This window comes from Ischnura elegans, chromosome 12 (genome assembly GCF_921293095.1).
Source record: "Ischnura elegans chromosome 12, ioIscEleg1.1, whole genome shotgun sequence".
NCBI lineage: Eukaryota > Metazoa > Arthropoda > Insecta > Odonata > Coenagrionidae > Ischnura > Ischnura elegans.
The window spans coordinates 67,791,615-67,816,317 of record NC_060257.1 but is presented as its reverse complement, the minus strand read 5'-3'; the positions used below and the strand labels follow the sequence as shown (position 1 = coordinate 67,816,317).

The 24,703-nt window shown below is 36.3% G+C and overlaps 1 protein-coding gene across 1 annotated transcript in view; it reads left to right on the top strand.

The window, feature by feature from the left end:
- The first annotated feature begins 5,008 nt into the window (after positions 1-5,008).
- Positions 5,009-24,703, top strand: part of LOC124169671 — a 51,440-nt gene continuing 31,745 nt past the window's right edge. The window contains exon 1 of the mRNA XM_046548331.1: positions 5,009-5,271. The gene's annotated coding sequence lies outside the window, so the exon portion shown is untranslated. The remainder of the gene's footprint in view (positions 5,272-24,703) is intronic.

Below are 24,703 nucleotides of genomic sequence, written 5' to 3'. Positions count from 1 at the left end.
AAAAATATGCAAACGGAAAACAATATTTATTGCTAGCTAATGTAACCATAACTCATTATATTATATACAATAATTACAACGTCGAATAATAGAATAATTATCTTCCTTAATAGATGAGTTGTTTGCTAAATTTAAATAAAATTTCAAAGGAATAATAAAAATGAAAATAACCACTGAATGGGTTGCGTTTAAAACTGTAAACATAGCCGTCATCCCCAATTCCGATTTTGTAAAGCGAAAACTATTTCTGTCACATTCATTTGGATCCACTTTCATGAAATGAGTTGGAAATAATTTCGGGTTGGTTGTACCTTGCTTCGATCGGTAAAAATTGATACAGCTCTTTCTCAAAAACCTTTCCCTTAAAAATTAAACGGTGATCCAGGCGAAGAAAATGTTTACCAGTCGTTGATTAGTTCGCTTAAACATCAAAGACCACCATCGGCCAGGTTGACTGCGAGCCTTCTTTACATGAAAATGCTTTGGATTACATTTGTCCAAGTGATCAAAGTTTCCAAACGAAATACAGTGGAACTTGGTTATAACGTCAACAAAGGGACCAGAAGATTTTTAACGTTATATCCGAGTGACGTTATAAAAAAGGCAGCCTTTAATCTGAGTGAAAGGACAAAGTAAAGACGCAAATGTTCTGCTATATACAACACTGTTTATTGAAATCTACTCACACATTGGAATACGTATAATAAAAAAACGTTAATAAAAAAATTATATTCACAATTAAATATTTGATAGCCTAATAAAAACCTTACTTTACTGTCGAAAAAATCTGTGATCTTCTTTTGAACGGTCTTTTCAGGAATATAAATTCTCTCCGTTGTGCAACGAACGTCTTGAAGCGCGCTGAGTGTTGAAGCAGTGCAGCAGTGAAGCACTTTTGCAACCTAAGAGTCGCAAAATTTTTGACGCTATACCCGAGCGTCGCAATAGTTGTCGACGATATAAACGGGTTTTTGTACAACATAAAATGTTCAATTTTGGCTGGTCAATATAAAATGTGACGTTAAACCCGAGTTGACGTTACAGCCGATGCCGTTATAACCAAGTCCCACTGTATATGCAAATGATCAAAGCAGTGATTGAGGGACATTTTTACTTAAAGGTATCAACTATTTGTGGAACTGGTAGAATTTTGCACGTAATATATCTAAATATCGCTGGTAGTAACTTGAAATAAGTTAACACGATTATAAATTTTTCGTGAGATTCGTAGACTTTCAGTCTCTCGTCAGATCAGTTTCTCGAACATTTTACCTGAAACATATATCCATCTTGCTGTGGTATTATTTTTTTATAATGAGGGCAGACGGAAGCTAACCTTTGCCTTTCAAACCTTCATCATTTCAAAATTATCTTACCGTCACTTGAATGAAAAAATCATAATTTTTAATTGGTAACAACATGAACTGTGTTTTCTAAGCATAAATTTCACTATCCAACGCATGAAAACAGAGTCGAAGGAAATTGTCTCCTTCGTTTCGAAGTGACGATATAATCTCAGTATTTCCAAAACAAAGTTTAGAGGTAGTTGACTTTTTACAACCACGCAAAAATTTTCTCTTTAAATAAGTAGTTTATAAGTATGAATGAGTCATAATATTGCTAGTAGTAGTATACAATCTCTTTCTCTAATCATGAGAAAATTTCAATAAAATATCACGTATTAAATCACAATTGGTATTTCATACGGATAATGTGTTGCTTAAGCACATTCAGAGGCAGTAACACTATGTTAATTGCAAACTGTTGGGATCATTCTGACATGTCTTTCGCAAAAGTCCTAAATAGATTCTACAAGTTGTAATGAAATTAGTTGGCTGAGTTATTCGTGAGTGATGTTTCTTTATTATTTTAATAACTTTGCTAGTACACCAATGTAATGCTACTATCTCTTTTTATGTAACCACTACCCATTAGCGCCATAACTCACCTCACCTGAGCTAATTACCATACATAAAATGTTCGCATTAATTTAAATACCACAACATATTAAATAAACGACACTTAAGATATCATTGTTGCTCTGCATAGTAATTTAACCCATTCGAAAGGTGCATGCATATACTTTAGATAGCAAAGAAAATATAAACGAAAAAATCAGTATAATGACACCGGATACGTATATTTTTTGAGCCTCTGACTCTAAAAGATATTTAAATTTGCATTAATATAATCAGTCAATCATTTTTATTCATTATTTTTTATAAGTGAAATTAATTAATTGCATACAGAGTAGAGGAGCGCACTTTGCCACAATTGTCTGTACATTAATGTTTCACAAAAAGAGGCAAGAGTATTCCCCATGCCCTGTATATTATGATATGTTCATCGAGAAACTCATCAATAAATTAAGGAGGAAGCGCCAGAAGTGAAATTTCACGGTAAAAAAATCAGCAATCTGCGATATGACGGCGACTTATTAGCTGTATCAAAACAGTGATGGATTTAAAGAATATTCTAATGAGTAAGGAAAAGACAGTGACTAGGTATAGACTAAAAATCCATGAGGACAAAACAAAGATATTGGTTTTAAATTAGAAGAGAAGAGGCAGAAACCAACGTAAAACTAGGAAGCTAGGAAGCAGTTAACTTGAGGATACTAAGAAGTTCTGCAACCTCGGTAGCCGACTGCCCAACAATGGATGAGGCAAGAAGGAAATAGTCAGTAGAATGGCTCAAGCGGAGAGGGAATTCCACAAAAAGAGAAGTCTAGTAGCTGCTGGAAATATTAGCATTGAGGTATGGAAGCAATTCATAAGACCTATTTGTGGCATGCTTTTGCATGCATGGATGGTGAAAGCCATCAAAGAAATCAAGGTTAGCCAATAAAATGTGGTATTACAGAGGATTGATGAATATTAAACGATTAGACTATGAGGGAAATGCGGAAGTATTCTGTAAGCTAGGAGAGAGGTCCCTTGAAAACCTGGAGAAGAAGAAATGACAACTTAATCAGCCACGACATGAGATACAGTAGCCAATTGAGAACAATAGTTACGGGACAAATGGAAAGAAATAACGGCAAGGGAGGCTTAGGATGAGATTTATGGAGCAGGTATGGAATGAGGGATGAAAAACTGAAGAATAACGTTAATTCTTAAAGATTATCTGATAGGAGAATTCAGAAGAAAACTGCATAAATTTTCTATTTGCTGACTCACGATGGTGACGATAAATTTCAACATTTGTACATAAAAATAAATTCGCCCGAAGTTCCCCTATCCTGCTACCTTCAATATTCTAAATCAAAGAACTCAAACAAGGGGTTTGACTGTATCAATATTCAAGTCGATTTTTTCCAACTCGGAAGGATGGTTAATTTGCATATTCCAATCTAAGAATGATTGGTTATGGGTAACCCTCGATAAATTTAAATCAGAACTCCAAGGAAGATCTTTTCAATCTACCAAGCCTTTCGTAATCTTACATGTCAACCCACCACCTCATGAGGGTATCAATATATAATAAAGCTTACGCGTTCCCATAAATGGCCGAGGAACTACATGAAACTCTGTTCAACATGTTTTCATGCATCATTATAAGTAGTTCTAGAATGGAAAAATATTTTCCAATGCAACAACCTACAGGATAGTATTTCATCAAAACGATAGGAAAAACCTATTTGACTGCCATCCATGCGTCAACGCAATAAAATACTTCATGAGAAGTATTTCCAATGCTTTTTTTCTATATTCAAAGAAGGGACATTCATACAATATTGCGTTCGAATTCATTCATGAAGAAAAGCTAAGAGATCCAGGAGATAGATGATAGAAATCACTTTTAATTTTAGGTATTTATCACAATCAGCTCAAAATTTCACTCAATTGTTTGAAATATAATCTGTACTATTATTTAAAAAAATAATTTTATAATAATTTCAATGACTAATTTTTAATCGAGATAGAATTTTGCGTTAAATAAGTACAGAAAATAGATTCCCAGAGTAACCTTGCGTTTGTGTTGAAAAGAGATTAAATACGTATTAATTCCGTTTCGACAAAAAACCGACATTGGGTCACCATAGTTAAAAATATCTTTGAACTGTAATTTAATTTAACGAATCTATGTTTGATGTCAAAGAATGACAACCACGAAAGCAATATCCTTAAGTAAGATATTAAAAATTTTCTGGAGGTATCACGTTGTAATCGCTTATGCGTGGAAAAGTAAGCCTAAAATGTGCCATTCATCATTTTTGGCAAGAAACTTCGGACCTTTTAATCTTTAGATCCGTTACATCGTCGTCATAGACTAATTACCATAGGTTTTTCGGCAGGAAAGTGAAATGCTTAGTAGGTATTATTTTTTCAAAAACACTACTACGTTATATTTTTGAGCTTATATATTCTAGATTTCATGACCCAGTGCATGAACGCCTCAGACAAATTACCAAATTTATCGCCAGCAAATTGTATACTTCGTAGATAAGAATGTAAAAAAAACTCTTTTACGTTATAATTTTTAAACTTGTGATTTTTATACCAAGAGAATGAACGACAGGGACAAATTGTCAGAGATTTTAAGGCAGCAAATTGAAATACTTCGTAAGTGACAACTTAAAAAAAACACTACTACGCTATATTTCTGAAAATTTTGATTTCTACACTCGGCACATGAACGCCACAGATGAATTACCAGATTTATTGCCAGGCAAGTGAAATACTTCTTAAGTAACTACTAAAAGAAAGTAAACAACGTTAAAATTCTGAGGGAAACTGCTGAAAGCAACAGGCACTCGGTCTCCTCAATGGAGTGGGCCCAACTATATGAAAATAAAAAACCCGAGTGTAGCAGGCCGAGGCTAGGGTCCCCTGAGACGTGAGGAGAAGCGCGTGGGGGAGTTCTTCGCGCTAAAACGTACGGAGTCTGCGTGGATCTGAAACCGCTTCCCACACCCCCCATATCAGCCTCCCCTCCCATTTCCCCTACTCCACTGCATGCGGACGAAACATTCGCGGGAAAGGTCCCCTTAGTTGTTCCTTGACGACGGACCACGCAACTTTACTTCTCTTCAAAGGCGTCCAGCATCCATCCAATAACCTCCACATCTGGCTCCAGAACGCATTGTCCAACAGTTCACTCTCCGCTACTCACAAGTTTTTTTCACTCTATTTTTCTCTCCACTTCCAACTTCCGAGCAGGAAAGTGATTTTTTGTGAGTGATATCCTGAAGCGTATACTTCTCCTCGCCGCGGGAAGCTATTGGGGTCGGCGCGCCCAGCAGGATACTCTGCACTTAGCTTGAAAGAGGTAATGTGATAATTTTTTTTTCTTCCTGCATCCACTATAAATAGGTACGGTAATGATTTTTTACACGAGAAAACTTTCAACCGTCGGGAAATGGGGCAAAATCTGGTGCAAAAATGTTTCTAATAGAATTTTGGCAAAAAAAGGATGTCTTTTCCATCATCTTCAAGGTACAAAATAGTTTAATAATAATAGGGGAACTATTTTCACCTTGAATTTCCCCTTGAGAAAAAGTTCCCCAATTTTTATTAAACTATTTTATACCTTAAACATGATGTAATAATATCAAAACCTAGGGCGGGAATACAAGTTAATAACCGTGGAAAATTGCATGTGTTTCATTCAGTATGGAAAATTTTCACTCAATCACGCTTGGTTCTCCTGATTTTATTAACAGCGTTATTTTCATAATGAAATTGTAAATCCGAAACAAGCTAAATGCATTGCAAACTTCATCAAAATTACTGGAACGAACATTGGAAAGAGGGAAAATAAAATATTGACCGTCGAAATGATTGTAAAGATGTGGTGTTTCTTTAAAACCAAATCGATGCAATTGGTAAAGCAATCGAAATTTTGCTTAAAATAGCCAAAAATTCTACCCGCGTTTTCATTCGGAGGTGTATGAGCGATTATTAGGATAACGATGTGTTCCAATATAAAAGGATGATGCGATTATAACCAGCGCAAAGAACGAAACATTTAAAGCACTCATCACATAGCAATTATATTAAGCTTTACATAAAATGAACGTAGGTGACGGAGGTTACTAACCTATAAAAAAATTTTCCCGTTACAGGGGATAAACTTCAATTAGAAAATTTACGCTGAAATACATAACAGAAACTAGTGAGTAGAAGTTTTAGGAAACTTGAGAGAAGAGATGGTAGCGATAGATCATTTTCTATCGCATATACTACTTACAAAAACTAAAACGTCACACCGAACAAAATCTATGGGTACCTCAACGTGGACACTAGCCGTCAAGGAAATCCCCGATCGGAAAACGCAGTGGAGTTAAATTTGACCGAACAGACATCGAGACCTACACGGAACCAAGCGCTCTTGGCTATGTCACAAACTTTGCGAGCCGCGACGCGATTAATTTATCCGGATTTTTATTTATTAGTACTACCACTCCGTGATGCAACCCAAAGGTTAGTTTGGGAAAGTGAACGTAAGGCCCACACCGGACTAAGTCATAGACGTAAGGATTTCAAATGTTCAGCGAAGGGGGATAGTTAATTTCCGCAAGCGTTTGACGCTTCATATACAATTTAATGAAGAAATGCATGACAGTGGTAGCTGAAGGAAAACCATCCTCCATAGGGTTCATTCGCTTTTACTTACTTCCTTCGTTCCCCTGTATTGAACGACATGTGGCGGAGTAGAATTAGTAATGAATTAAATAAAACTTTTCGTACTGTCCATTTTATATTTTAATATCTCGCAAATCATTTAGACGCACATCGTCATCGTCAGGTCAATTTAAAAAATTTATTTATATGAATTTATTAATTTGATCTGATAATAGCACTATTCGTCGAAACGCGGTGTGCATTTCCGTAATAGAAAAAATTTACGGCATTAAAATTTTCATTTCATTCGTTTATTAACTTCAACAGAGTAATTTGGTGGAAGTTATTCTGGTTTTTATTAATGACAAGTGACTCAAATTAGCGTGGAAATCAGTGGTTCTCGCTTAAATTTCTGTATTATATTTGTTCCAATAAAAGAACCGGAATAACGCCCTGGGTCGACTCAGGAATTTTCTTATTTGGAGATGTCCAAAGGATTCATCCGGGACCCTCCAATCAGTGGTCCAGCACTCTATCCACGGGACTGGCCCCATTTATGATTGAATCGTAATAGAATTTTTCCATATATAACTTAGTAAAGGGTTGAAGGAATAAGACTAAAAATCTTTTATTTTAATAATAATAAGATTGCAGGTTGGGCATTGATTTTTCTATTTTATTTGGCGAGGGAAGACGATGTGTACAATGTTGAAACCTGGATAAGTGGTTGCTGCACTCGGTTTTTTTTTATACCTATGCAGAGAAAAAATAAATTCTTCTAAAAACCTTATCAAGAAGGCTGGACAACTTAGTTGGCCACGTTATGAGGTATGGTATTTGGAGGAAGCGACCGATAGCTAAGGTAATTCGCGCCATAAGGGAAGGGTATGTAAGGAAGGGTGGAGAGAAACCCGGCGTCGGCGTTAGCCTGCTCTTAACGAAAGGCGCCAGGGGGGGCCAGAATTAACGTCCCGACGGACGGAGTTTTGCGCTTGAAATGTCCTCCACACAACATTCAAGCAGGGATCGGCCAGTCTCTGAAAATTTTCTGCCACGGCCGGGTGAGAAATCAACACTTAAGCCACCATACCAACCCGATCCCCGCAACATAATGTGGCAATATGGCCTTATAAAAACAATCGTCGAAGGACAGGTGGAGTGGAAGAAGACTTCAGCGTGTAGTGGAAGACTTCAATAACTTCCCCCTGAATAGCCTTGCGATTAGTACAATGCCTCGAAAATCCATGTTATGTAAAATCCATGTATAAATTAACTAACTACCACACATAACACTGGTATAATTTAGGCAGATGCTGCCCCCTCTCTGAGAATATTATTTTACGCCAGCATATATGTAAAAATTAATTACCTTGGCGTATTACTGCGCCCTTAAAATCATCTTTGATTCCCCTTATCTTATTTACATACATACTTGCTGTTCTCCGTGGTGACGGAGATGATAGCTCTATCTCTACTTATCTCCCAGATACTGTAATTATTTGTAAGTTTTTTGAATCAACAGACTTTTTAAAACTAGATTTTAATTGGAAATTCTACATTTTGAATATATTTTGACTTTACGTGGTCCCCGCACAACTTCAGTTACCCATTAATATAAAAAAACAATGTAAAAAATAAATACCATGAATCCTTGTTGGTTCAAAATTGATTTATGAGAAAATCTAACAAGAAATAATACCCCCACAACTTCATTTTTCCAATTCTAATACATATATTAACTGTGCAAAAAACAAGCAAAGAATGCGATAGGTTACCTAGGAAATACCCTAAACATTTTCCCTATATTCAGCCCCCTACGTGGCGTGAACACCGCACTTGTGTGACTGAGAAAAACAATGCGACTTCTGTTTCTATCGTTAGCCTCCTAACGTAGTGAGTATAAACGATTAAAAAATATGAAATCACAAAAAAATGTAAAATATTTTAGATTTAGCTCATACAATTTGGAAATTAAAACTATTTAAAATGAAATGACCGTGTAATAATTTGTACTATAATCATTTTACGCATTTCAAATAAATTACGCTTCTAAGAACAATGATCAACGAAAATATAATTTTTTTTTAACTAATATACATCACATTTTATTTCGCTCTATTTCTGAAAAATAAAATGCCAATACCATAAAGAATGAAGTGATAATAACACTAATTGATTTTTACTTATTATTACGGACTTACGAGGGGGCCGGATTGTGGCCTCACCTGGGCCTGGTAAAATAAATATCAAAGTCAAGTCCATTCTAGGCCGTTTTATTTTTAATTCCACTATCAGAATTTTATTTTGCACAATTATGATTATGTCATTGACACGTCCTGATTATCCCTTATCCAAACGTTGTCCTTCGCGTATAACATCGTCGAATAACTGATTTTACGCTACTGCCTGAATTGTACTCAAAACTGCTGAAAAAACTGTAGTAAAATGCTACCAGAGTTGAATGACAAGGTAACCTCCATAAACACACAATGTTTATTTTAATAAGTGATGATAATAATATCTTTAATGAACGAGAGAGTTTGGGATGGTAAAAAAAGTCTCTATAAACAATGATAACGTGACCTTTAACAGAATAATATCAACTCAATAAACAAAGCTGCGATTTCATATCAAGTAAGTGAATCTGCCAGTGTTTTAATTGGCCTTGGATGCTTCTTGATGTCAATAAAGCTTGCGCTGAGCAAATAATTTTCAATTATAAGGCTTAAAGTTTTCCTCAAATATTCCGGAAACATTTTCCGCAGCAGGAAAAAAGCTATGATATCCAGGGAATACAACTTTCCCCAATCTAAATGATGGATGTATTATAAAATTATGCTGAAAATGCTTCCTTATGGCGTAAACAATTACAAGATAAAAGGATAGGGGTTCAAAAACTCATCATCTCCAGTGGCACGTCACAGACGATAATCATTGATAATCTTCAACAGCATGACATCAAATTTTCCTTACGTCCGCTTAGACATTCTCGGAAGGAAAAGCTGCTACTTGCCACTAAAAAACTTGCATTCAACAAATAATCTCCAATTATATAGTCTAATTTTTTCCTGAATGGCACAAATACCTTCCCCCGAGGAGAAAATACACAATAATTAACAAGAAATTCAACTACCTCCATCCCACATAATGGATTGCTGAGGTTTGATTGAAAATGTCTCCTGATGATGTTAACTAGGGGAAGATGTTCCAAAATCCATCATAGGTGAAGTCGTGATGAATGTGGTCCCAGGAGAATAACGTCCGGACACCAGCCCCTTGCATCCCACAAGGGCAGATAGACACACAGAGGCAAGCATCACCTGCTAACAACATCGTGTCAAGCCCACGTTACACCGCCGGACACTCACGACTATTAATGCGATTGCAAGTGATTTATGCGAGAAGCCTCGCGGGTCATACCGGAAGGAATATCCTTCAACATGAAGTGATATCTCAGCGTCCATATAAGACCCGATATTGACGTCAATATAGGAATAGAAATCAGCCGTGCACTAAATAAAATCACCGATAATCCCTGTCAAGCCATATTTCTACTCACAGATTTTAGCCGAGGCTTCAACGACTTACCAAATCACTATACTCCTTAATATCGAACAACCACACGGGCACAATCGGAAGGAATATCCTTCAGCATGAAGTGATAACTAAGCGTCCAAGCATGATTCAGATTAAGGGGTGCCATATTGACGTAACAATAGCAATAGAAATCAGCCATCCACAAAATAAAATCACCGATAATCCTTGTCAAGCCACATTTTTGCTCACAGATTTTACCCTTAGCTTCAATACACTTCCTTATCACCATTTTCATAAAGATTCCGCGCGATTCTACCCGCTTGTATCACAAATAATTTATTTAAACGTTCAAATTTTGCCGACAACTACCCTTTCAAAAAAAAGTTCATATTTACCACTCCTCAGATCGTTAGTACCTACTTCGTAAAATTTTATTAGAAACAATCGTTACGCGGACTTGGTAAATATAACCTATTGATAATGAATATAATCCTGAAGTTTACCGTTAAAGGCTTATCGATTTTTCAAAGAACTCCAGGGTCACAAAATTATTGATAAGCAAAATCCAATTTTTATGAAGCAAAAAAGACTTCATTGTGATGAGTAATCACGTTCCTCAAACTTGTGAGAAGATTAAGGAATTTCTTGGTTCCTAAAAGGTCGACTAAAGAATGAATATAAGTAAGCGAACGTTTCAATTCCATACATTACCAGTTTATAAGGTAATCATAATTGAATGAATTAGTTCTAGAAATCGTATTGCCTATAAAATAAAATTGAAAATTTTCACCTACATTTATAAAAAATAACAAAATTATTTAATTTTATAATAAATTGATTTTCAATTTAGATTATATCCATTGAAGTGCTCAAGCCAACTCCCACGTTTTCTCATCAATAGAAAGAAACCGAGATTTTCCTTTTGAGGTAAGTCCTCTCTTTAGTTCTTACATCCCAGTTAATAGGGTAGTTTCCTTCATCAAAGAAAACTTCATATTGACGTAACAATAGCAATGCTACCTGCTAGCAGCCTGTATCGTATCAGCGCTCAAAGCCTCGCCCCGTGATCACCTCACACGGCGACAGCGGGAACCAGAATGACGTCTCACAGGGTTTTCCCAGTATTCATACTTAGCCGTCGCGTTTTTGCGCGCTTATAAATTTTCACTTTTCATTTATTCGCGAAAAATAGATATCGTCATTACAATTTCTACAAGCGTGAAATACGTACTCCAGGAGTACTAATCTTTCGATTTAGGCAATTAAAAAATTATAGGAAACCGCCCTATTTAGCTTCTTAAACTGAAATTTATGTACATAAATCAAATTCACATATATCATATGAACTTGTTCATAAATCTAAAGAAATCGAGCAGAAAAATTTGAGTTCTTCCAAGAAGATATCTATGTTTAAAAATGGATACATATATAAAGTGGCCATATTTATTGTACGCATACTTCACTCTTTTTAGTCTAATATTCCACATGGTCTTATTCCCTCAATTATATGATTCGAGCCGTGATCGATTACATCACGAATAATAATAGATAGTAGAGGTTGGTTAAACCGTTCATTTTGATCAACCGTTCATTTTCAGTTTAAAGAACAGTTCTTAATATCTGTGCTTGACGAACAGTTAGGGAATACGATACATATTACTTATTTTCCATAGCATTTCCTCTCCTTTATAGCTTCTACTTGCATGAACGATGGGTGTTGATGCCATTCCTGTATTTTACTGTGACACCAGGTAAATTAATCTTCCTCCTAGGAATTTTTCCATTTCCAGCGCTGGAAATTCGAAAAGTTCAGTTTCTATCGCTCATATTTGCATAAGTCATTCCAATCCGTGGTTCTTGAGTTCTTCCAAGAAGATATCTATGTTTAAAAATTGATACATATATAAAGTGGCCATATTTATTGTGGCACTATTTTGTTTTATGCGACTCTGCATAACATAAATTTAGCCAAGAAAATTACAATTTATTACTTCCTAATTGCGCATGATACAATGCCACTGAAACCGCATTGAGAGTGTTGGTCGATACGCTTAATAATAGTCTCAAGGTGTCTTTAAAATACCACGATACGTTCAAATAGTACTCACTAGCGTCATTAACAAAACAGAGTATTATTTAATTTAAAAATACTTTTGGCCAAATTTTATTCTTTACAAGAAGTAGAACAGCCTGTTTTTTTAATATTGATATTGCGAACTAACTGTAGTCCAGCTTTCTCTGAGATTTATTATCAATTTTCTTTCCCCTTCCAAATTACTATTCATTTTTATGATTGTATACCTCTGAATAAAGAATTAATAATATATTCTCCGTTTTAATTTGAGTCCACATAACTTGTGACACAATGAAGTATAAAAAATGAAAAAGTTTTTAAATTTTGAGGTTTATTTATGTTCAATCAAGCGAATTGGTCACAGCATCATAACGTGAATATTTCGTGAAATAAGATTGCTCGTCAAATAAAATACACGAGGTTAGAAAAGTTATTTCTTCATTACTCCGAATATTATAAGTACTATCTCGAGTTTTTGCGGCCGAATTGGAAGTTCTACTCCTCCTTTGTCCGAGAATAACTCAATAATTCAGAAACAGACTTGACAGGTAATTTGAGGAAAACCAGAGGCAGTTTTTTTTTTAAAGAATCCCATAACAGCGTAATTGGAAAGAGGTACGCGAATTGCAAAATGAATAAGAACGCAAACTTGATACAAACACCCAGATGAAAACGAATGACGGGAAAAATATATGGTGATTTGTATTTAGTAAAATAAATACCTACAGATGTCGGCTATTACCTTTTAAAAAATGTTTTAATCTCAATGAGAGATGCAGCATTTTCCATAGTCGAATCCGTAAGTAGTCATTTAAATAAATAGCGATTCGGGAGGGGATAGATGCAGCTTTTCCGTAGGCGTAAAATTAATATGAAAAGCCAAGGGTTTGTTTTGGAGTGCATTCAAAGAAAGACAACTATTGGTTTGCTATTCACTATGTGCAGTAATATAATTATGAGGATGATTTCTATCATTTTATATTAAAATTATCGTCATTGAGTCTCTTGGTGTGAATCTGGTCATCCTAAAATCCATCCCAAATGCCACCATAATCCATGCGTTGACCACGCACTTGAATAAACGATGTAAAATTGAGTGAGCAAATATGCGCAAGATTTTTCTTTAGATTCACAATCTGGAAGCTTGGTAGACGGCGTGGTCTTAGTTACTTAACGCAATAACGGTATCTACTACATTCCCCCAACATTGCAAAACATTGACGGAAAATAATTTATTTGTTAACTTTCAAAGTATTATGAAGTATAATGAAAAGTCAGCTCAGTCAGCTGACAGCTTAAATAAATTTTGTGGAATAGTACTGTGTTTTTGCTTCACCATGAATATAATGAAAAGATTACTAATTCCTCAAACTTGCCATGGAAATTGCAAATAACAAATTTTAGCCTGGATAGCATCTAGTTTAAGTAGCATCTAGTCTGGATAGCATCCTGTCTATGGAGTGGCTCGGAAAGTAAAAGGCCCGTGGTTCGACTCCCACTACAGGGAATATTTTTCTAATGGGAATAAACACTAAAACCTTTGGTGCACAACTGCTGTTTTACATTTTTCACTTCAGAATGTTATTCTGATCCAGAAACGAGTGATTCCGAATGAAAAGTTGTAGATACAATATTTTCTCCTATTGACGTAAAATCTATGGATTGGGTTATCTCACTTAATGAATTACAAAAACGTGAGAAACAGACTGGAAAGGAGCTCCACCATTTTGTAGCCCTCCTACTGTTAACTGGAAAGCAAAATATTTGTAAATCCATCAGTTAAAAGATAAAGACTACATAATGAAGGAAAATTTTAGACAGATTTTTCCCCTATCGTATCCTGTGGAATTTAATAAGTGGTTATTTTTGGCAATTTCCGATAAAACCAGAGGTGGACTTTATTTTAAGGAATTCGCTAATATTTTACCCCATGAATATTTTTAATTTGCAGACATATGAAATAAATAATTCGGCATGTCATTCAAAAAATTTTTTTTAATTTAATGGAAACTTTCTATTTAGTAGCTCTCAAATCATTCCGGAGATGATGGCCACTTTTTGATCCTCAACTTCGGTCCACAGCATTGATGATTGTTTCTGCTTCATATTATTATGACCCCTATTGAATGCTTGCAATTTTTTGTTATCGCATATGCAATATTTTCTTAAAAATCAATACGTTATCTATCGGTTTGTCAAATACAAAATGGAGATGGCAAGTGTAGCATTATTTTCAGTGATGCCCGACTACTTTTTTTGTTCTTTTTTCCAAGTGGAATCCCTCTTCCACTGATGAACTCATGCTTGTCCCAGCAACTTTCTCCTCCAGCAGAAAAGTTGCTAATGCATCACCATTAAGAGCTGCAACCTTGAGGAATGAGCTTCGAACTTCTGTTCAGGAAAACGCTTGCTCGAATGTTTCCAATTCCCTGTCTCCATTCCCTCGAGGAAGAGAATGAATATCTCAAACTCAGTAACCAACTGAAACTTTCTGGAGTGTAAAGTGAAAAGGTAATAGAAAAACACATAAAATACTTCTATTAACTGAAGTAAAACCTTTCATCAAATGATTTATTTAAAGGTTTATTCAGTTTATTACATATATATATGCGATATTTAAGTACCATAGATCCATATCGTGGATATTGAGAATCAAGTGGCTCTATTATTTATCTACACGCAATACCTCTTATACTATTCCCATTGCGATTAAGAGATGATTAAATAATGACGACATTGTGACTTTGTTTTTCATGCCAATAATCACGTATGCTGGTTTAGCGGCTTCACAAAAGAATATTAAAGGAGGGCCTACACTCAAGTTTAAGGCATAGTTATGAGATGGCCTGTGGCTCCTTACTTAACAGTGGAAGTTGTCATATTTTTTCCAATAAGTGCAAATTGAAGCAAGTGTTTCAATATTTTGTGTCCCTATTTGAAAGATAATATTGTACGTTCTCCATTTGTTCCCGGGTAGTATTGGAATAATGTTCATTGGTGTTCTCAGTTCCGTCTTGCAATTTGGATGCTTAGCTCTTTGTGGACGAATCGTTTCTAATGTAATTACGCTGCGATGCCATTATGTGACAAGGTTATTATGGCGCTCATTTAGACGGAGGGTGAATATTCAATATGCGGTCAATAGCACGAATTTCGTTCCCTTTGTGTTTACGGTGTCTTGATAATTAATTGCGATTTCCAATACAGATTGTGAGTAACAATTCCGGTAATTGGTCTTATAAATGTTCCTTGGATCACAGTGTTGTTGAAATTATTTGATAAAGAGCTCAAAAAAATTGGTATTCATTAAATGAAAATAAATGCTTTACGCTGCAAGTCAGCCTGAGACCAATTCCGAAACAACATATAAATACGAGGGCAGTTTTTTTATCACAACAGAGGGCCATAAATAAAAGACTAAGCGAACGATTAAAATTATTTCATAGCAAAATATCATGCACACTTAGGCCTCTTTTCGACCCACTCATCAGCTGATTGAAAACGTGGCTCTCGGAGCTACATCTTCATCTCAGCGAAAAGATGGAAATTACCCGGCGCTAGGTAGAGTTTGCGCGGCAGATGATGGAAAATGTTGCTGTGAAATTGCTCAAGAAGCTTCTTTTTGCACCAGCACTGTGAGGACAGGCGTTTTCATTGATCATAACAACTCCCAAAGTAAGAATGTCTCCTTTTTATGTGAGTGGATCAACTCCATCGTCGTAAAGGTTACTCGTTTTATTAGAAATTAGTGTTAAAGGGCCTGATAAGTGACTAAAAATTGGTATTTGAAGGAAGCGATCAAAATTTAAGGTCATGAGCCATGAGGGAAGGGAGGTGATCCGAGAGAAACCCGGCGTCGACATTACACTGCTTCTAACGAAAGGCGCCGAGGGGACCACAGCTTAACGTCCAATCCGAAGGACGGAGTGTTGCATTTGAAGTTCCCTCCAAAGAGTGCTCAAGCAGGGAACGGGCCTCTGAAAAATCTGTGCCACCGCAGGAATTTTAAAACGGACCTAGTGAAGTGAAGTAGCCATCATCAGTGGGGTAGCCAGGATTTTCGTTCAGGGGGGCCCAAAAACAGGGTGGAAATTTTTTGAAAAAGAAGTTACTAAGTAGAGAGGGTTTTAAACTATTATTAACACTTTTCATAATCAAAAAAACTTCATTTGCCAAAGAAATATTTTGTAAATTCATAACTTTTCAATGTTTTGTTTTCTTTTATGAAGGAATGAAATGGTTTTTATATTTCGGGGGGTCCGGACCCCCTGGATCTCCCCCCTCGCTACACCACTGGCCATCAATCTAGCCAATATACCAACCCGATCCCCGTAGTAAGGTTCTGCAATGGATAGCTGCATTTATCATTGACCCCGGCTGCATCAAATCCTCCAGCAACATAAGTTTTTGTTCCCAAAACACGGAATCCATGGTCTTTCATTTGTTGAAGGTTTGTCTGAATATTCTCGGTTTCCTTGGTGATTTTTTTGCATTCAATGTTTTTTTCTTCTTTGTTTCGAATGTTCATGTTCAAAAAGTGTCTAATCTAGAGCCGTAATGAATTAAAAATTAGCTCTCTTTCGTTGGAAGGTTCTCTGCATTTTCTCGGTTTGCTTGGTAATTCATTCTGCATTCACTGTTGTGATTGTTATTTTTTCGTAAGATTCGTGCTAAAACAACCCTACATTTCAGTCACCATTGATTAAAAAATAATTTTCTTTCATCGGAATAAAGACCAAGGCGTGTCAAAGCTGAAGCCATTCGGCAAGTTTTGCGGTTGCTGTTCGACAGTTCGCTCTAGGCGGGAGAATCAATGAGGTGGCCATGTTTTTGTGATTGTTAATCAGCTTAGTCCCAAACCCTATTAAACAAAAAAAGTTATCAGCGAATAATCGAATTCAAGGAAAGTCGATTTGATTTTGCTCGCAGAAAACTCGATCACGAAGAATGCACATCATTGCCAAATGTGATCTTCGTGATAAGGGTTATATGCTTACAATTTCGTTCATTTCGCTCAAACAGAATCCTATGTTAAAGGAGTATAGTTTTTTTTCCATTTACTTAGCATCGATAATAGATATCGATATATAATGAAAACAAAGGTTTGCATTTAGACTTAAAGATAACAGAAGGCTTATATTTTGCAATACTCACAACATTTCGTACCAGTACGGTCGATAGTATGGGAGAAAATAAAATTTAAAAGATATAGTTTCATATCGACATATGTCCATTATGAAACATGACTGATCAAAATAATTTACATGCATAAATAGTAAGTTGCTGTCGTAAAATATCATACAATTTTAAATCCCGCAGCTATCGTACTAACTCTGCGAAATGCATCTACCGAATGTACCCTGGTATCGACTATAACTTTGACTGTAATCATTAAAGTCTCGCCTTCCGGGCGTTCCTCCTCGTTGAATTGTCCATAGGTGACGACAGTTTCTCCAGCCATTCTGTTGGCATCCTCAGGTAAGAAGTAGTGGTGCATAAAATTTGGCCGTCTTATGAAGGTACTTTGAGGATCAGAGGTTGGTTCTGATTGGTTGGATCTCAGGTGGGCTCTTATTGGTCATTGATTTTGTAGACCCTTTTCCATGTGTTGGCTGATGTGTAGCCGTCTTCTATATTGCAGTTCTCTGGATGCTTAGTTATCTCTATAATATTTAATATAGGCTAATCCGAGAAGCTATAGAGATAACTAAGCAGTTTCAGTCTCATAATTAATTCAATAAAACATTTATTAGAAAATAAAGCGTATCCAAGGAGTTTGTTCGATATTAATCAGACTGCAGAAATTATGAACATTTGCTGTTTCGTGTATGTATTTGTATTAAAGTTGAGTTTTGCAAAACTAATTTGTATTTGCTTTGGGATGATATCGGTGGCAGAGATGACAATTGAGACTATAAAAACCTGTTCCATATTCCATCTTCTTATTATTTCTATAGCCAATTCTTGGTACTTATTTTTTAGGCTATTGTCCATGTAATGTAAGACTGGCATTGCAATATCAAATATTTAAGAGGTCCTATTTTTCTTGTTAATCGACACAATATCTGGTTTGTTATTCACAATGGTTTTATAAGCAAGGATCGAGAAATCGTGATGGCCGTTTTCCAATTCGCAATTATTCACCCTTCGTGCACTTTTCAATCGTGAACTTACGGATGTGACGACAGCAAGGGTGGATCCAATCGGCGAGGGCGCAAGGGAACGAAGGGTAAGTGAACAAGGGTACGCGGATGCTCCCTCATTAACGTGCCCTCGTAGAAAGTGGACGTGAAAATGGCGGCAATGGAAAAATCAGAAATCTTGAACTGGAGTTGCAAGTAATTTTGTGTTTATTATGTGCAGAGAGAGCATCCAATCGGTGCCAGAAAAGTCAAAATACTAAGCAGTCTAAATTACAAACGTAAAAAAACCGAGAAGCAGGGTGAAATTGATTCTTAAATCAACCACCAGATGTCCTAACACTACCCTGCGCTTCACATTTCGTTACTGTCAATTGTTCGCATTATTTCCGTTCACACTTTATGGCGCCAGTAAAGCATTAGTAAGGGATCAGGGTGCAAGGGAGAAAGGGAACGAGGGAATGAGTCCATACTACGTGGATTGGAAAACGGCCTAATTATGTATATTTCAATCATTACAACTACTCATATTATTATTATCATAATTAATACGTCACTAAAAAATACAAAATGTGACCGATCGACCCGACGTGATGCGTCCACTTAACATATGGCGTGTGGTGAATCGCGTGGGATGCTAAAATTTCCGTTGATTATGAGCGTGCGTGTATCGTATAGAGTGTTTTCCTTGCCGTTATCAGTGATGAATGACAGCCTGCAGATGATATTCATGGGCAGTGTCATTCGGATTTTTGTTTTAGCACAAGAGACTCTCATGAAAAGAGGTTTTAGTTCACGAGGTCTTTTATTTTCTCAGCGAGTGTGGGTGAAGGATAATTCGTCAGCATGTCTCTTCCATCACTGGGGCTTGTTTACTGTTCCTCAAAGTTCAGAATATTCTCTGCGAGTGGAATTCCCCGAAATCACTGAGGACACAAACAAATTTCCCCGAAGCTGATACTCTCTGCGATAGCGACCGTTAGTCAACCTCGGTGAAGTATCATCTCGGAAGCTTCCCCGTCAAGTTATCCCCGATGATTAATAGCGTTAATCCGTATATTTAATCTTATTTTTTAGCAAGGAAATGATGCAGGGTGAGAATAAAATTTTTCTGAATTTGGGGACAGGAAGCTAGAAAATATGTTAGAAGGAAGAATATTAGGTAAGCGGGAGAAAACAACAGGATTTGTGTATATGATGAAAGGGAATAGGGTTTATTGTTATTTGAAGGGAAGAGCTTAGTGTGAGAGATTAGATAGGCTGGGTAAATTCGCGAAATGCTTCCAGTAAATGTGCTCTAATGGGCAGAATACCTTTGTTAGTACCAAATTGAACTTGTAAATAGTCATTGAAAATTGAAAATAGTAATGGACTCTACCGGTTTCAACATTTACATGTGGTTATCAAGAGCTGTCTCTTGATAATGAATAAAATAGGGTGGAAAATTACTACAGCTAGTATCTTATTACAATGAATTTCCACAAAGTGAACTCGTCAACAATCGATTTAATGGACTCACCATTGTTATTTATTTTCCGCTGTGATAGAGTTCGTAAACAAAGGGAAACGCAAACTTTTCAAATACTCGATCCTTAGTCTACTTCTACAGATATTCGTTGCGAACAATCATCGACGGCTTTTAAGCCTTTCGCAAATAAGTTGATGACGTCCACCTGCCGAGTGGGTCACCATTTCCCATCTACTCCTTTCCTCGTTTTTTCGGCCTGCTCCTTCACCCGTTGTATTTTGCGTTTTTCTTTAATTTAAACACCTATGACGTCACTAAAAAATGAATTGTGGGTTACGACCTTAGAGTAAAGGTTAGTGGAGGGCGATACTTAGCATCCGGGTCGTTAAACGCATGTATATGCATCACGTGTTGTGGGAAATTTGTACATAGAGGTAATTCAATAATTTATACAAATGGTAGAGTCTTCACGACAACCGGATCTCTTCAAGTCACCCAAGTCTTCTGAAACAAATCGATGAACATCGGTTTTTGGCGAATTCAATTGTTCTAACATCAAACAAACACTCATCAAGACGGGCCGCATCGGCCACTTATTCCCGGCCTTCCTTGAACGACTTGTGCCACTTTTTGATCTGCGAGTACAAAAAGCAACCATATTTGAAGGCCTGAGTGAGCAAATCTAACGTTTCCTTCGTCGTCTTTTGGTGCTTGGTGCAAAATCTTATCGCATAGCGTTCTTCTATTGTTCTCTCCATCCTAATCATGACGAGGCTCAGCACCGAGGTTTACTAAAAAATCACGTACCGCCCATCCGAGAGTTCGTAGACAAATGAACCAAACGTCACTGGAAAGCTTTAGAGTCTCTCCCACCACTATCAACCGGTCGTGCAGTTGTGCGCTGTACAGTCGCGTAGAAAAAAAATTAAGGCTTATATTTGGGAAAAACCCTGCAAATGAGTCTGGGACGAAAAGTTAGGTACATATCAAAATGAAATATACTTTATTATACCGGCAACCCGGGGTTCTGGATTCGAGTCTCAGTCAGGCCGCATTTTTACCCTCTAATTTCTGGCTTTTTCCATCTACTAAAGCACCGTTGTCCTCGTCCTTCTTCTATTATATGTTCCTTTCCCTTTCTTTCCTTACCTGTGAATTTATTTCTATGTTTGCGCTCAAGGCGTCGTGTGAATGAATGAAGTAATAAGCTATATTAAAATATTTTTAGCTATACTCCCAAATTAAAGGACGCTGAGCCTCCCTTGAATGATTTTTCTCGCCACCCAAATGCGCAGCAATAGTGTACCATTTGATAATCGTGTGCAAGTCACGTGACGCAACACCACGTTACCATTATGAGGCGCTCGAAGTAGTGACGTCACCCGCCCTCTAGTAATCCTAAAGCCTGAATCACACGACCATTTTTCCTTCCCTCCGAATGATAGCTTCAGCGATAGGTTTACAGGGGCCAAATGAGTGATCGCTCGACCCATCATTCTCTGAATCACACGGACATTCCCACCGTCTCTTTTTCGACCGTTGGTTCCGTCACTTTCATTCTAACAACTTTCATTCAATTGACAGCATAGCGTGGCGTTACCACTGGTAGCGGCCGTGCGTTTTGATTGGCTGTAGGACGATGCCAGCGATGGTTTCAGCGACGGAAAAAGGGACGTGGCTAGTGAAGGAAAAGGGATGGTATTTCCATCACTCGAGCAATCACCGAAAATTATTGTGTGAAACGGTCATTTTTCCTTCATCATTGGAGTGATCGCTGAAGCTGTCCCTCTAAAAAAATCGAAAAAAAATGAGCGCATGCTTCAACCTTTACTCTAAAGCTACGAATTTCGTGCTTCCTTTTATTTTAAAATTATGACAGATTGGCTGAATCCAGAAAATATTTTCTTCATCGTAACTTTCCTTTCCCTTCCATATACCGCATTATTGAAGTGAATTGCAAATTCAAATCTGAGTGAGCGAGCCCTCTGTAACTCGACTTGTTTTTCTGCTACAAATTACAAAAATATGACCTTCTGTTTTGAAACGATAATGCTCAGTGGGAATACATTTAACGAGCAATTATTCTCCCTTGGGACAGGTAATTGAATTGTATAGGATTTGACTCAATATAAACGTAATAATTGCATTGAGAAATGAAATTAATTTTCTTATTCCACCCTCGGACGGGAAATGAGTGAAAGCTGCATTTTAATACTCCAATACAACCAATATGTTTAAATATGTTTGTTATAATGAAGTTGATGACAGGGATGCAATCATTCTACATAATCCAAAGAGTGACTTTTAAAATTTCGTGGCACGACTAATTTGTTCGCAAATCATGAAATGTGAACAGATGAAAATATCGCGCATTATATTCTTAAGAGATGGACGCAATTTGTGTAGACTAATTAAAAGCAATGTAAACATATTTGTAAAAAATATATTCCATTGATTTTTTAAACTTGTAATGTGTTAAAATGTAAAAGTAAGTTTACTTGTTACGATTCACAATGCCCATTTGTTTTTTTGTATAAATTACATTTCTATTACCAATTATATCGTCTGTATATATATATTTGTCCCTATTTCAGACTTCATACTTGAATCAAATCAAGTTTAATTCAGAATCGAAACTTTTTATACCTTTTTTAGCTAATAGTCTTTGTTTGGTTCTTGGTTCAAATATGTTTGGGATTAGATTTCTAAGGGCCAAATAGGGTAATCTCTCTCTCATATTGAAATTCAATTGTGTTAAATAGCTACGCAATCGAGAAAGAATTTGCTATTAACATGAGAAATTCATTCAGCTGTTTTTCGATTGCCATGATTTGTTAGGAAATGAGTCATCGTCAAAATTTTTAAGGTGTATTATGAAACCAATTCTTTTTTATATTTGTTCGATTAGCATTAATTGCTGTAAGTCGCCGCTAAGCTTCATCTATAGATCTCTAAGAATGATGCCCATCGGGTGTAAAATATCTCCTTATTTCCGCAACATTTTTTGCCATTTTTACTTTGTGTCGCCAAAACGGATATTTGGTCCAGAGCGAAAAAATATTGTTTTTATACATTGATGTGGCGCCTTTACTAGAGACTAAGTTTCCCTATGAAATTTCATTATGGTCGTAAACAGTCAGAGGGGTATCATGAGAAGCAAAATTCATCCGACCCGGGTTGTGCCTTCCTTGTTTTTTTAGGGTATAATTAATGATTCATGGCATTAATTTTTCCTTTTATCGTACGCTGCTTTTTTAATGAGCTTCTATTTTTTAACTACTAATAGTGTTTCAGACTCCATATTTTCAATCGAACTCGTTAGGTGTAATGCGATCTTGTTCCCCTGGGTGGTCAGCGTCCAGGAAAATAGGAAATTAATGAGGTGGTAAGCTTGTTAATTAATATCCATGGAAATTGACTGCCGTATATTTCGTTCTCCCGAGGTTTAAAGGTCACTATGGATTAGATATGATAATAATTGGCCTATCAGTTTCCATCCTCGGAGGCAATCAGTTTGAGAAAGCTATGTAGCTACAGCAACATCGAATTTAGTATGATAAAACTGCGTTTATTCTCTTACAAACTCTTCTTACAAATTATCCTTACTCTCGGTTATTTACTTTAGTTACATCATTCATCTTTACTCATTAATTAAAATTTAATCTCAATTCACCAAGTCATAGCCAACTTCATAAATTATCTAAATTAATGTATACACGACAAGAGTTTCAGGAGGCTGCAGAGAATTACATTGATCGTTTTCTAATTAACTTTGAAGAATTCTTATCCAGATAGAGATCAGTGAAAAATACTCCTCTCAGAAAATAAATATTAGGTTAAAAATACTTCTTTCTCTCGCCACCACATTTATGTCCGAATGGCGTATTAATTCTCGCAAAATCTTAAATACTGATGTGTTACGCATGTAATGAAATGTCTTCCTATTACATTATAGATAGCCATGTTGTATGATTTTCTTTGGACTGCTTGACGTTTATTTTTCATCCCCTTTCACTTCCTCACTTAAAGATAATTAAAATTTGCAAAATCCACACCATTTATTCATAGTCTTGATGATATTTCTGAGCTGTGAAACACTATGACTAAAAAATTATCAAAGTCTTGCGTGGAATTCAGTTCCATTTGTATATCAGTTCCACTTCTCACTCACTGTTTACGTTTATTAGTAAAGCTACATACGAGGCTCTCCAAGTGTTCATTGACATTGGAATCATTACCGAGAGCATTGAAACTTCCATAAATTCAATATCTTTTAAATATTTTGTATGCTTGTGGAAAATTAAAACACATCAACCATCAACCTCATTTTTCAGCCTGAATTAAGGGGTCTGGTAAAAAAAAAGTTCTTGTCTATCCATTTATGAAAGACGTAAGCATTTAAAATACGCAAAATTCGTTGCATCTTTTCATCCAGTAATTTATCAAAATTGGTAACTTAAGGAAATTTTCTTCGGCTAAATGAAAAATCTCCGGAAGCAGCATAATTTAGCTATTCCGTTAGCACTGATTCGGCGAGTGAATAATGCTTCGGCTCAAATTCTGTCGTTAGTGGAGGCTCATCTCAACCATAAGTTGTTGATTTATCGCTAATGTTTTGACCTCACCACCCGCATAGGGAACTGGGCATAAGTCCAATGAAGCAGACAGGTATTGCGGATCGTTCCAGGAGGGCTAAAGGCCTGGGGTCCTTTTAAGAAACATCTTGGAATTTTTCCAAGATGTTTCTTAAAAAGAACTTTGGGTGAACTAATTTTCATATTCAAGACTAGCATTTCTTTTGAAATTTTCCGCCAGAAAATGTTGTGGTGCATATGCACAAGTGTTAAAATATTTTATATAATTAGGTTAGCTGGTAGTAATTATGGTCTCGATTTTTAAGTCGATTTTTCGTCAAATT